Raw genomic sequence first — 13713 nt, forward strand, 5'->3', positions numbered from 1 at the left:
ATTTATCTGTGTTTTACTGTGAAACTTATAAGCTCTGGGAAAAAGCCAAATGACTTGTTATTTGTATCGACTAGCGACGGTAATAGCAGTGCTTGTGCGTTGTAAAATATTTGGTTAGGGAGTTGTTGGGCAGAGCGCGTGGAGAGAGAAACGGGTTCCAGCGCTTGTAGTGTGCGGAAGTGTGGTGTTAACGCTCTCGCAGTAGGGAGTACCATTTCGGCGGCATCATGTACGCTCTCCGGCCAGATAACTAGTAGCAGGAGGAAGGACAGTGAACGGGCGGAAGAGGCTGTATTAATTACGATTGCCCGTTCCTGTAATTAGCTGTGGCCCCACAAGATGTTACCGTCTTCAAAAGCAGCAATTCCAGCAACACAGGTTCGTCGTCGGCTCCGAGTTTCGTCGCACGCACAGCACTGAAGTAAGACTGTTCATTGGTAGAAAGTATTAACGGCTAATCCAGCAGCACAACTGAATGTGATTTGATTAATGAACTTTATTTAAATAATAATCATTTAAATTCAGGGCGATTGTGTCCTCATTGCCCCTAGACATTGTTACCAAGCAGGGTCCTTGTTCCCTTTTTTCCTTATATGCTAACCGAAGTTTGAGAATCTATCACTGGAAAAAAACCAAATCTAAAGAAAATACGCAAATTAAAAGTGCGGAAGTTTTATTTATTTTACGTGTAGCTTGGAGCACATGGCTGTTTGGTTTGGTACGTATTTAGTATTTACTTCTGTTCAAGTCAGTAAAAAGGCTCAGTTGTTCAGACAATAATATGAAATCCAATTTGAAAATTAAGTAACTGCAAAGTAAAAAGTGCTCGCCTTTCTCTAAATTTCTTTAATGACGTTATGCTGAGGTCTCTGAAAGTCATTGTTCACGTAACAAAGTTCAGTACTAACATACAGTTTAAGCGGATAGTTTCAAATCATTGCTCGATTGCCTTTTCAAAATTTAATCACAAACTTAACGTAAAAGTGACTTCTCAGTTTTCTTTATCATTACATACTCACTTAAAATTAGCGTCAAAAAACGTGACAACCTTCAGTTGTACCTAGTACAGGATTTTGGATGTAAATCGCCCTAGTGGGCTGCCGATGGTAATTATTCCCTTTTCGTTCATTAGTGTAACTGTTGGATTCATGATCAATGGTACCCCTTGTCTGTCCAGTGTTGTTCGTAAGTGAATGCACAAAATAACTTTCATTCTTCCAAATTGTAGCCCTGTTCGGTTTAATTACTTTTTTATTTTTAGTAGACTTTTCCATCAGAAAGATCGGTTGTACACTTTCCCCCTACTTATCGGTATTACTTCTTTGGGGAAGATAGCCTTATCCAACTAGAAAAATTCCATTAGGTATACATCATAAAACTACTGATGTGAACGCTTTATCCCATATTTTACCAGCTGTGGCTTCAGAAGTATTTCCAGCATATCGAGAAACATGTCTCCGGTAATAGTTTTCTCTGCAAACAGAGTCCATAAGCGGCAGTTCTTGTCATCCCTAATGACAACGTTGACTTTGGGACTGTCTCGTTGTCAATTTTCCTCTGCGAGTAGCTGTTGGTTTACTAAAATTCTGCAATTGCGTCTGTTCACATGTGTACATATGTGCAATCTTGCTTCATCACTGAACAATACAATATGTCTCACGAGATTTTCATTTTCCACAGCCTGTAACAGATCACAAAACATAGTCTGTAGGGCTGCACAAGTCTCAGTTTCCAGCTCGTGCAGAATCTGATCAATATATGCACGTTTCTCCAATATTATCGCAGGGTTTTCCGAACTGTGGGTAGTGAAATACCCAGATCCTTACTCAGTCTCCCGGTAGACGTGGAGGGGCCCAATGTGATCCCATCCTCTATGATGAGGCAGGGGAGGATCCAGGATCTCGGTCAGGGGAGGGGGCAAATTTTTTGGTACCTGCCTTCCAAAAAATTAATTCCAAATAAAAGCATTAATACTCTATATTAGAGATGGGCAAACTGAAACACTTAACTGTTTCGAAACGAATGAAACAGTACAATGTAATGTTTCGATACGCTGTTTCGAAACAGTGAAAACAGTTCGTGTTTTGTAATCTGATAAACGTACACATTTAATCATCTTGAATGGCTACTGTGTAAGTATGTCCATATAAACACAAGTGAGGTGCGAGAGCGCTAATCATTTCGCAGAAAGTATGAAACTATCACCTGGGCGTCTTGGCAGTTTCGTATTTCCTGCAGCAAATGCGCTGCTTTCGTGTTGTGTGACTTTCATACTTTTCAATTGGCTGAGGACAGCCATTGCTGAAGACAGAAGAACCACCACGAACGGAACTGGAGGTAGGAGCAAACTGCAGAAACAACGGATATGCTACTGGGATTCCCACATTCCGTTAGTATGGGTAATATACCCATCCTGCTAATTTCCATGCACACAAAGGGAATCATTGTGGATAATAGGCACAGTGACTATAGACTCACAAATAACGCCAAATAATTCGAATAAATAACAAAATATAACAGAAAAAAATTTTGTCTTTCAAGGTGTTTCGAACCTTTACTATAAAGTCACCATGCTTCCCAGCCCTTCCCGTTCACCATTACACTATCAGTGATATGTCAAACAGATTGCTTGCAACTACACCCATATCAAATTTATGTATATGTCTAATAACTGTCACTCGAAGCCTTTTTTTATTCAAAATGTTGTAGGCTTACTTGCGTTTCTTAATACGATTACTGTAAATGAAAAGAGAAGCGTATGTTATAAAAAAAAGTGTAATTTAATCGAATGATTTTCACATATTTATTATTTTGAATGGGAATAGTATGCGTTGTTTCATTGTTTGGTTAGTGTTTATAAAGCAGATGTTACGCCATTTCGCAATAGGACAGTCAGCTAGAAACGAAGCTTTATTTTCGGATATCTTAAGCTTCATTCTATTGCTTGTCAAAAATAATTCGACACTCTTGAAAGTGTTATGTTGTGTTTCAGTATCTGTGCCGAGCCCGAATCTCGTACGACACAGAGCGGAATGAAACATCACTGTTTCGATACAATTAGTCCGTTCCAAGCGCAGGTGGACTGAAACAGCCTTATTTTGAAACAACGATACAGTTTCTGTGTCTGGCACGAGATCGAATCTGGTGCGGTTATCCGAAACAGGGGCGGAATGATACACCACTGTTTCGAAACAGTGAACCACAGCCGTTCCGAAACACTGAAACAGTTCCACGTATCGATACACTGTATCGAAACATAGAAACAATGGCCAAGTCTACTCTATATACGCGCGCGCACACACACACACACACACACACACACACACACACATATATATATATATATATATATATATTCTGCTTTTAGTTTTATTGTTTATCGCTATGTGTTAAGTGTGTTTAATGAAATAACTTACTGCATTACCTAAAAACTGTTCTTCAAATACGACACGTGCACTTAAAAAATTCCGTGTTTGTCTGCTAATGTAAAATAATCTATAAAAATGCTAATGTTCGTTTCCATTCTTAAATCTTCGAAATTACTTCACCAATTGCTTTCATATGACAGAATGTTGCCATCGAATTCGCGCATGTGTTTATACGCAGCAATGACGATACGACTGCGAAAAGTTATAATAGGGTATTTGACAGTGTTCAGGAAATTATCTTATATTGTTAATTACGTCAGTATTTGTTTGAATCTGCTAACCGTAACATTTATATTCTTACTGTATGAGAGAATGGATTGTGAATGACTCCTCAGACGTTATTTTCGTGTACATTATTACATTTGGCTAATTAATGTTTGTTCACATGCCGCATCAAAGTGAGAAGAAAGCCAAAATGAGGGAGAAGCGTTCATCCAGATCGAAAACGTGCAATTGCAGAATAAAAGGGACTGTTGTAAGGTTCTCACTATTTGCTACTAATGAGAATATTTTCAAGTATTCCTTCGGTGTTCATCGCTTAATTATCAACACCATCTCTTTGCAAATTGCCACTAGAAACAAAATCTTACATACGCACTGCAGGGAAAGTGCTAAAAAAGGGACACAGATCGCTCATGCCTCAGAGAATATTATCATTTTATTCGTATGTATAGTTGTTTCTTCCGTAGTTTATTCACTAAATGGAAGAGGCTTCAAGGTCTCTTTTTGAATTGTTACATCAAACTGCGTGCCATTGTTTACGTCTTCGACTGCAAGTAAAACATACCAGATAGGCCGACGTAATCAGCCCCTAAAGCAGTCGGAAAAAAAAAGATCGGTCACGCTCCAGGGGGAATTGCTCCCCCCCCTGAATCCGCCCCTGTGTAGAGGGTCCCGATGTGATCCCATTCTCTACACGTCCCACCGTTTCTTCAGTTATAGACGGCCTCCCAGACAGTTCCTCATCACCGACATCAACCGTTCGTTTGAATTTTTAACTAAAAGCTTGTTTGCCACTTTCTACGAGAGTAATCAATTATTATCCGCGATTTAGTTATATTTTTGTTTATTTTGGTAGTACTGTCGTTTTACGTTGATGACATATGCTTTATTTATTTGTTGTTACATCTTTGCAATATTTAAGCTGCTAGGTTAGTTTCGTTATCGCTGCCGTGCTGTTAATCATGGCTGCTCCGCTGTCTATTTGCACCAAAGAAGAGCAACGTTCAGTGATCCATTTTTTTGTGGTCGGAAGTCGTATTGGGGGCCGAAATTCATCGAAAACTTTCGGTACAGTACGGGAACAGTGTTTTGCCATAACGGAGTGTCTACGAATGGGTTGAAAAAATTCCGAAATGGTCGCACAAGTGTTACGCATGATGAAGGAGCCGGACGACCGTTTACCGCCACAAATGAAGAAACCATTGAGTGTTCACGTGAAATGATTCTCTTAGACAGACGATTAGCTATTGACGAAGTGGAACATCGTCTGTAAATTTGTCACGTTTCTGCATGCGAAATCATCCGCAACAGACTTGGGTTTCATAAAGTTTGTGCAAGATGGGTGTCCCAAAAACCTCACAGAGTTGCATAAACAAACGCGCTTGGACATCTGCGCAAAAAAAAAAAAAAAAAAAAAAAAAACCATTTGAATCGCTGTGGTAACGAAGGGGACAACTTCTTAGACAGCATCATTACTGGTGACGAAACATGAATCCATCATTACGAGCCGGAGAGTAAACGGCAGAGTATGGAATGGAAACATCAAAATTTGCCGTGCAAGAAAAAGTTCAAGATCCAACCGTCCGCAGGAAAACATGCTTACGGTTTTTTGGGACGGACAAGGTCCAGTACTGGAACATTATGGGGAAAGGGGCACAACAGTAAACAGGGTACGTTACAGTGAGATGCTTACTGCCAGGCTACAGCCTGCAAATTCGAAGCAAACGCCGAGGATTGCAGTCAAAAGGTGTTGTGTTGTTGCACGACAATGCCCGTCCGCATACTGCTGCCCACACTGTTGAAACGCTCCAGAAACTCAAATTTGAAGTACTGGATTATCCTCCATATAGTCCCGATCTTGCCCCTTCTGACTATCACTTGTTTGGTCCACTCAAACAGGCATTAAAGGGCCATCGATTTGCCTCTGACTAAGCAGTGAAAGAAGCGGTGCATTCCTGGCTCTCACCTCAAGGGAGAACCTTCTTTTATGAGGGCATCAGGAAGCTTGTACAACGATGGACGAAGTGCGTTGTAACGCAAGGGGACTATATCGAAAAATGATGTTCTTGTAAGTTTCCTATTTAATTACAATAAAATTTTATAGCTACTTTGCGGATAATAATTGACTAACCCTCGTCAATTTACGGGTAAAATTCTGCCGCACCTCTTGATACGTCACCCAACGCAAACGGGCACAATTAACAGTGGCTCCTTAATCTGTTGTGAGTGTTCTGTCAAATCGCCTACAGCGAAAACTGATTTAGCCACAATATTGCGGAAGTACATAGTAATTTTATGTTCCCTCTCTATCTTCTTTTTGTAATTGTGAGAAATACTTTGAGAAGCCGTTTTAACTACATCCCCTGTATAACACTAGTCTTCAAAGTTACCTAAATCACTACAGCACTTGACATTATGCTGACATGTGTTCGACGTAGGTCATGAATCTGTTGAACGAAAGTAACACGAAAAGACCACCTACAGTAGCTATCTGCGTACGTTCTATTCCATCAGGCCTTATTGTCAGAGGAACTGAGTGATGACCTCGTCGTAATGAATGAAACGCTTAACGTAGGGAAGTGAAAAGAGAGTTTTTAAAGCATGTCATTTTCACCGTTGACTGTAGAAATCATGCATTTCAAGTTTGCAAGTGGTAGTGCACAATATTTTGGAGGGTTTTAAAGTCTTAAATGTGCTGAAGCAAAATCTTTCGCAGTAGCACTTGAAAATGGCCCAAAGGCCTCAATTGCAATTGTGAAATAAATAATTTCTACAGTCAAGGGCGAACACGATTTAAAAAGTTTTACGTCACTGTGAACCTGCTCATGAGAAGTTAGTGAAAAAAGATGTCAGGTAAAGTAAATATTGGCTATAACAGTTTTGAGGCGGATGCAATATATTATAGATCATTATATATCAAAACTACGTCTCTCATTGTATGTTTATATTTTCGCAAGGTAATAGTTTGGTTCATTTTAATCATCTAAGATATTTTTGGAATAATTCGTGAAAATGAAGAGATTAACAATTTTTATTACACGTTTTTCAGTTATCTCTCTAATCTGTTGTGGAAGTGTGCCCCATATCATTTCATTCACAAATTCGAGTATTGCATATTCAATTTATTTTCCTTCTCATTATTGAAGATCCGTCTGATTCTTATTCGTGGTTTGAACAGCTTTATTATATTTTGTGAACATTGTGATTTTGGTAATGTAATCGACGGAAACAAGTAAGAATATCAACATTTTAAACATATCTTGTAGTAAACCTATCTGCTCTTTTACGTATTATTCTTATTGCGTTTTTCTGCAACTGTATAGTATGCGTTTGATACCCTAAAATGTTTTTATGTCAAGAACTGCAGTGTGTGTTTAACAATAGTAACCAAATATCTATTTATTGCACAGTTGACTGATTACGCTATTTACAGGTTCAAACTACTGTAACGTATTCATTTCGTTTTGGATGTTGGTAGCTTAGAAAGCTGTATCAGTTGTACGCTATGTCGTCAAAACTACATCATATCAGTACGGAGGAAAGATAAGACGATATTGATGGCTCGACACACAGTATGATATCAGTTCCATGAAAGGCAGACGTTTCGAACAGATAATGAAAATAGATAATAAATTCGAAACAACATGCTTCCTTCTAAGCTGGTAAACGCAAAGCTGAATGAACGTCTTCCACAGGTCAAACTAAAAGATGAATATTTCTGCAAGAAGACATCGTGGTTAGCTTTCACCATTCCTTAACACATCATAGACTGCCACTAGCGAACGTTAAACAAATTTCAGTGGGATCTCATATCTTGTACTATGAAAAATAGGTATAGTCCACTCAAATTAAGAAAAATGAGCCATAACCCTGGGCAAAACTGCAGCAAACCGATTGAAGTCGCATTCAACTCAAGAAATGTTGCTTTTTAATATATCCAAAATCAGACAAAATTGGCCCATAGGGAAGTACCGAAAGATCAAATTAAAAATTTTCTCTATTGAATTACTTAATTTGAAGATATTTAGTAATATTTATTCCAATAAAAACAAGCCTGTAAGTTTCATTGTATATGTTTAATCTACATAGAATTTATATTGCAACAATAGATTTTATTTAGACAATATAGACATAATTTTAATTTTTTGGTGATAAGTATAAACGATTTTTTTCATAGTAAACAGGTATGAAGACATTCTCTAAGAATTAAATAAGTCGTGTTGGAAAAACAAGGCATATAAAGCACTGTCATTGTTTTGAATTACAACGTTCTTGCCACTCTGCTGATCTAGCACACCCCCAAGAGGGCGAACAAGCCCGCCCGTTTTGCTTGCATCCACATCGCATATATCTCTTGTGACATTTCATATAAACCTGAACCTTTCATTGAGGTCTATATCGAATCCACAAGATTCATCAGAGTGTGGAAGAACCAAAGTATTAATACTGTGTTCTCAAGTTCTTTGAATTCATAAATAATTTTTGATGCTTTCCAATATAAAGATTGGTCAAAAGTGAAATACACTCCTGGAAATTGAAATAAGAACACCGTGAATTCATTGTCCCAGGAAGGGGAAACTTTATTGACACATTCCTGGGGTCAGATACATCACATGATCACACTGACAGAACCACAGGCACATAGACACAGGCAACAGAGCATGCACAATGTCGGCACTAGTACAGTGTATATCCACCTTTCGCAGCAATGCAGGCTGCTATTCTCCCATGGAGACGATCGTAGAGATGCTGGATGTAGTCCTGTGGAACGGCTTGCCATGCCATTTCCACCTGGCGCCTCAGTTGGATCAGCGTTCGTGCTGGACGTGCAGACCGCGTGAGACGACGCTTCATCCAGTCCCAAACATGCTCAATGGGGGACAGATCCGGAGATCTTGCTGGCCAGGGTAGTTGACTTACACCTTCTAGAGCACGTTGGGTGGCACGGGATACATGCGGAGGTGCATTGTCCTGTTGGAACAGCCAGTTCCCTTGCCGGTCTAGGAATGGTAGAACGATGGGTTCGATGACGGTTTGGATGTACCGTGCACTATTCAGTGTCCCCTCGACGATCACCAGTGGTGTACGGCCCACACCATGATACCGGGTGTTGGCCCTGTGTGCCTCGGTCGTATGCAGTCCTGATTGTGGCGCTCACCTGCACGGCGCCAAACACGCATACGACCATCATTGGCACCAAGGCAGAAGCGACTCTCATCGCTGAAGACGACACGTCTCCATTCGTCCCTCCATTCACGCCTGTCGCGACACCACTGGAGGCGGGCTGCACGATGTTGGGGCGTGAGCGGAAGACGGCCTAACGGTGTGCGGGACCGTAGCCCAGCTTCATGGAGACGGTTGCGAATGGTCCTCGCCGATACCCCAGGAGCAACAGTGTCCCTAATTTGCTGGGAAGTGGCGGTGCGGTCCCCTACGGCACTGCGTAGGGTCCTACGGTCTTGGCGTGCATCCGTGCGTCGCTGCGGTCCGGTCCCAGGTCGACGGGCACGTGCACCTTCCGCCGACTACTGGCGACAACATCGATGTACTGTGGAGACCTCACACCCCACGTGTTGAGCAATTCGGCGGTACGTCCACCCGGCCTCCCGCATGCCCACTATACGCCCTCACTCAAAGTCCGTCAACTGCACATACGGTTCACGTCCACGCTGTCGCGGCATGCTACCAGTGTTAAAGACTGCGATGGAGCTCCGTATGCCACGGCAAACTGGCTGACACTGACGGCGGCGGTGCACAAATGCTGCGCAGCTAGCGCCATTCGACGGCCAACACCGCGGTTCCTGGTGTGTCCGCTGTGCCGTGCGTGTGATCATTGCTTGTACAGCCCTCTCGCAGTGTCCGGAGCAAGTATGGTGGGTCTGACACAACGGTGTCAATGTGTTCTTTCTTCCATTTCCAGGAGTGTATACATAGAACCTTTTCATCATGCTCAGGTTTACTGAGTTTTCTGATATTGAGAAATGAGATGGGGCAATCTGTTTTCTATAATCAGAATCGCATAAAAACTTCTTTATTTTCAACAACCGGATAGACTGACTTTGCTATCGTCTCATGGTCTTCTAAAATTTTTGAAGACCGGGAGACAGCAGCAAAGTCTGTTGAAGCTGGTTACTGAAAATAAAAAATAGTTTTGCGATCTTGGTTACAGAAAACTTTTTACCTCACAACTTTATGCAAATATAGCAGTACTGATAATTTGCAAGTCATGCCACTTGGTGCTGTATTAATGTTGGCAGGAACCAAATACCGGGCGATTATAATTAAAGTGCAACTAATCACAGAGTTAAAGCGTGAGCTGTAATTTTCGTACTGCGGCGTAACTGCTGATGCATTAATGCGAAACCGATTTATGCTAGAAAACAAATTATTTCCAGTTGTGGCCACCAGGTGTAAATCTGGCGCTGTGCATTGTTTGTATGATGGTATGACATCCACTCTCTCATTTGACAAACAACAACCTGAGTAATCGGCGTGGTTGTAGAGAAGAGAGACAGTGCCCTGGTCAGTAAAACTGTTTTATGTAAACGGCAGCAATTACAATGCTGCATTGAGAGATTATCGCCGACTGAAAGGCCTGAGGTGAGGCCTGAAGTCATTAAATGGTTTGAAGAAGATGAGAATGAAATTCGAAAGCACGCGTGAGTTTGGTGTGGCACCTGGAAGAGAAAGGCGTCCTATCCTGTTGGAAGTTACTGACGACATTGCTGTTGCTTTAACTGATAGTGCAGCACGTACCCCGGTCAGTGCTAGTGCTCGTGCACTGTCACGAGAATTGTTCATCCCACGATCAGTAGAATGGAGAGTTTTGCCGTCTACTCTACATTGGTACCAATACGAATGGGATCCAGACGTTGCAGTAACAGAAACCTCATGATCCGCAGCAATGTTCTGAATTTGCTCTTAAATTTCTGGAACGGATCGAAGTTGATAACATGTGGCCATGACGAGGCTCGTTTTACACTACAGGGTGCAGTGAATACACAGAACTGCCTAATTTGGGGCACAGTTAAACAGCGCGTTACGCGCGGGGAGCCAATGCAATTACCGTATGTGACTTTGTGGTGTGAATACTTAAGCATCTTTATTGTCGTCCGTTTTTCTTTGAAGAGGATACATCTAGAGGGTCTGTCAGGTGTGCCGTGAGGTACCTACTTGTGCACCATGCAATACCTGCTTTCGAATAGCACAATACTGTGCAAACCACTGTTTTCGTGCAAGATGGAGCAATACCTCATATCGCTCGCCCAGAGAAAAATGTGCTTAATGCGACCTTCCACTAACGTGTTATCTCCAGAGATCTTCGAGATGCATGACGAGCGAGATCAGATGATGAATCCATGCGAATTTTGGCTCTGGGCATATCTGCCGTGAAAGAACGTGTTCACCAGGGATACGTTCGATCCCTAATTGATCTGAAAGCCTGTATACAGAAACGCATTGCTCACATTCCACTGGGACTGCTGCGAGTAACTGCTGTGCAAGTCGTTTTACGGATGCAGCATCTCGTCGAATCTCCGTTGCTCATACCGAACAAACTGTGTATGCCTTCTCACTTGTCTTACCTTTTCTGCCCACGTCCCATTTTCTATAGATTACATACGGAAACATTTCTGTACGTCTTTCTTGCATTCACAGTTCCAGACTTGCACCTGCTGGTAAAAATTGGAACTATTTTAATACAGCGCAAATCTGTTCCGCATTAACACATTAAGATATCTACGAAGTTTCGCTGACATACGATAATCACAGCCCACACTGCACCTCTGTGAGTAGCTGCACTTTAATTGTAAATACCCATGAGACGCCTTTTCATAATGTTGGAGATTTGACTTACTGTATCAAATCTGCATCATTCCAGACCAATTGGAGTGATCTCTTCCCGGAAACGACGAAGGCAATTGCCAGAGAATACCAATTGTGGTGATGTTGGCGCCAATTCCTTCTAGTTTATGGAAAGTGATATCCATCAGAAGATTTCTAGGGAATCTGTATTCTGATATCGTAGCATGGGCAATGTTGTTTATAGCGCTGTCTGTGACATTGTATGTCGGAACAATGGTTTGTAATTTCATTACTACTGTATTCCCATGCCCCGAAATTTTTAATAGAGGTGCAGAGCCGATATGAGGACAGTTTTGATATCAAATCAATTGACTAAATAATTAAATTGATCAACTAATCCCCTCACCCCCTCCCAACTAATACCCTCACCCCCTCCCTTGCTCCTCAGGGAAATTTTCAGCCCTCCCTGTCCTCCTGGTAAATATCTACTCCTCTGTCCCTTCACCCCTCCCACCCTCTCCTCAAACCTCCCACACTCCTACTGCACCCCCTATGTCTGCATGCTGTAGCAGCTAACAGCTGACTGCAAGCTGTGCACTCGGGTGCGCCGATGCCACATGCACTGATACACAGCAGCTATTGGAACTACTGTGATACTTAGCACTCGGACTGCATGCACATGCTGCTCAGTGGCCTCCCCATTCACTAGTAAGTACTCGCTGTCTGTGACATTGTATGTCAGAACAATGGGTTGTAATTTCATTACTAGTGTATTCCCATGCCCTGAAATTTTTAATAGAGGTACAGAGCCGATATGAGGACACCCTCTCCTCAAACCTCCCACACTCCTACTGCACCCCCTATGTCTGCATGCTGTAGCAGCTAACAGCTGACTGCAAGCTGTGCACTCGGGTGCGCCGATGCCACATGCACCGATACACAGCAGCTATTGGAACTACTGTGATACTTAGCACTCGGACTGCATGCACATGCTGCTCAGTGGCCACCCCATTCACTACCAAGAACTCGCTTGCACAATCAGGTGCTCGATGACGACCTGGTGTTTGTTTATTGTCAAGTGGGCTTTGCTGACTGCCTGCAATGGCTCATAATGCCCAAAGGACCCATACATGTGGCAACTTAACTGCCATCGACCGCTTGAAACACTGACAAAGGGCAAAGTGCTTCCGGTTTCTCTCAGAAACGTCAGCAAACGTATTTCCCACAGCGAACTAAGTTGCAGTCTCTGGCTTGTAGAAGACTGCAGCAGGTGGAACAAAGACATTTCGTTCTTCTTGTATATCGGTAATGGAGATGAAACCATGGGTTTCTACTGCGGCGGAGGCTTGAAATATTGGGATGAAATAATAAACCATGGGTTGTATATGCTGTGTGGTTTTCCAAGTGCTTGTTTGTGTTTCTTGCGAGGGGGAAGGATTTTGCGGATAATATTTGTCAGAAGAGAGATGCAGAAATTACTAGAACGATTGCAGCTAACATTAAACCTCCATCAGATCTTCTGACAACAGCATCAGAACACCACATGACTAGGAGTCTCTGACAATGCTCACCTGTGTGAAAATGTGCTTCCTGGAAGAAGTGGGAGCGGTATTGCTTCCCTGCAGACATGCTGTTGCTTGCATTAAATGTGAACCTATCTTTCCTTGTGTGCTGTAATTCAGAGACCTGTTTTAGCTACAGTAAGAGCATTTTTTTTTATGAAGACCATGATGTAGTAAGAGATACTATTATTTTATTATGTGTTCTTTATACTTTGCTAATACACATTGTGAAGAATAAAGTATCATCGTCAAAATCTTTTCTTGTTTTTTCCTACATCAATCACGCTTAGGTCTGCTCTCAATATGATAGGTTAACACTTCCTGACATGTGGGGAAGAATCCTAATTTTTAGTGTTGAAGCATGGAACTGAAATGCAATACCACCGTTCTGTCAACGTATTCAGTCTTCCATAGGGTTAAAAACATCATTTCGCCCTCCAGCGCAGTACAATTGTTAAGATCTGTCCTACGAAGTTCCACATGATCAGAAAACAAGTTCTTTGCGACATGTACACCCCATTTGATTCTGTATTGGGGTGCATTGCAGGGAGAAAAAGAAAATCTGAGAGATGCCTATGGCCATGCAACATATTTCTTTAGTATAAAGCATTACACATCAGATGTAATCAGAATTGGAGGTTGAAGGTCCTTGGTTTCCTAATGTATGCACGACATTTTAGATGGAAGGATAATGTCAA

Source organism: Schistocerca cancellata, chromosome 2, assembly GCF_023864275.1.
Source record: "Schistocerca cancellata isolate TAMUIC-IGC-003103 chromosome 2, iqSchCanc2.1, whole genome shotgun sequence".
NCBI lineage: Eukaryota > Metazoa > Arthropoda > Insecta > Orthoptera > Acrididae > Schistocerca > Schistocerca cancellata.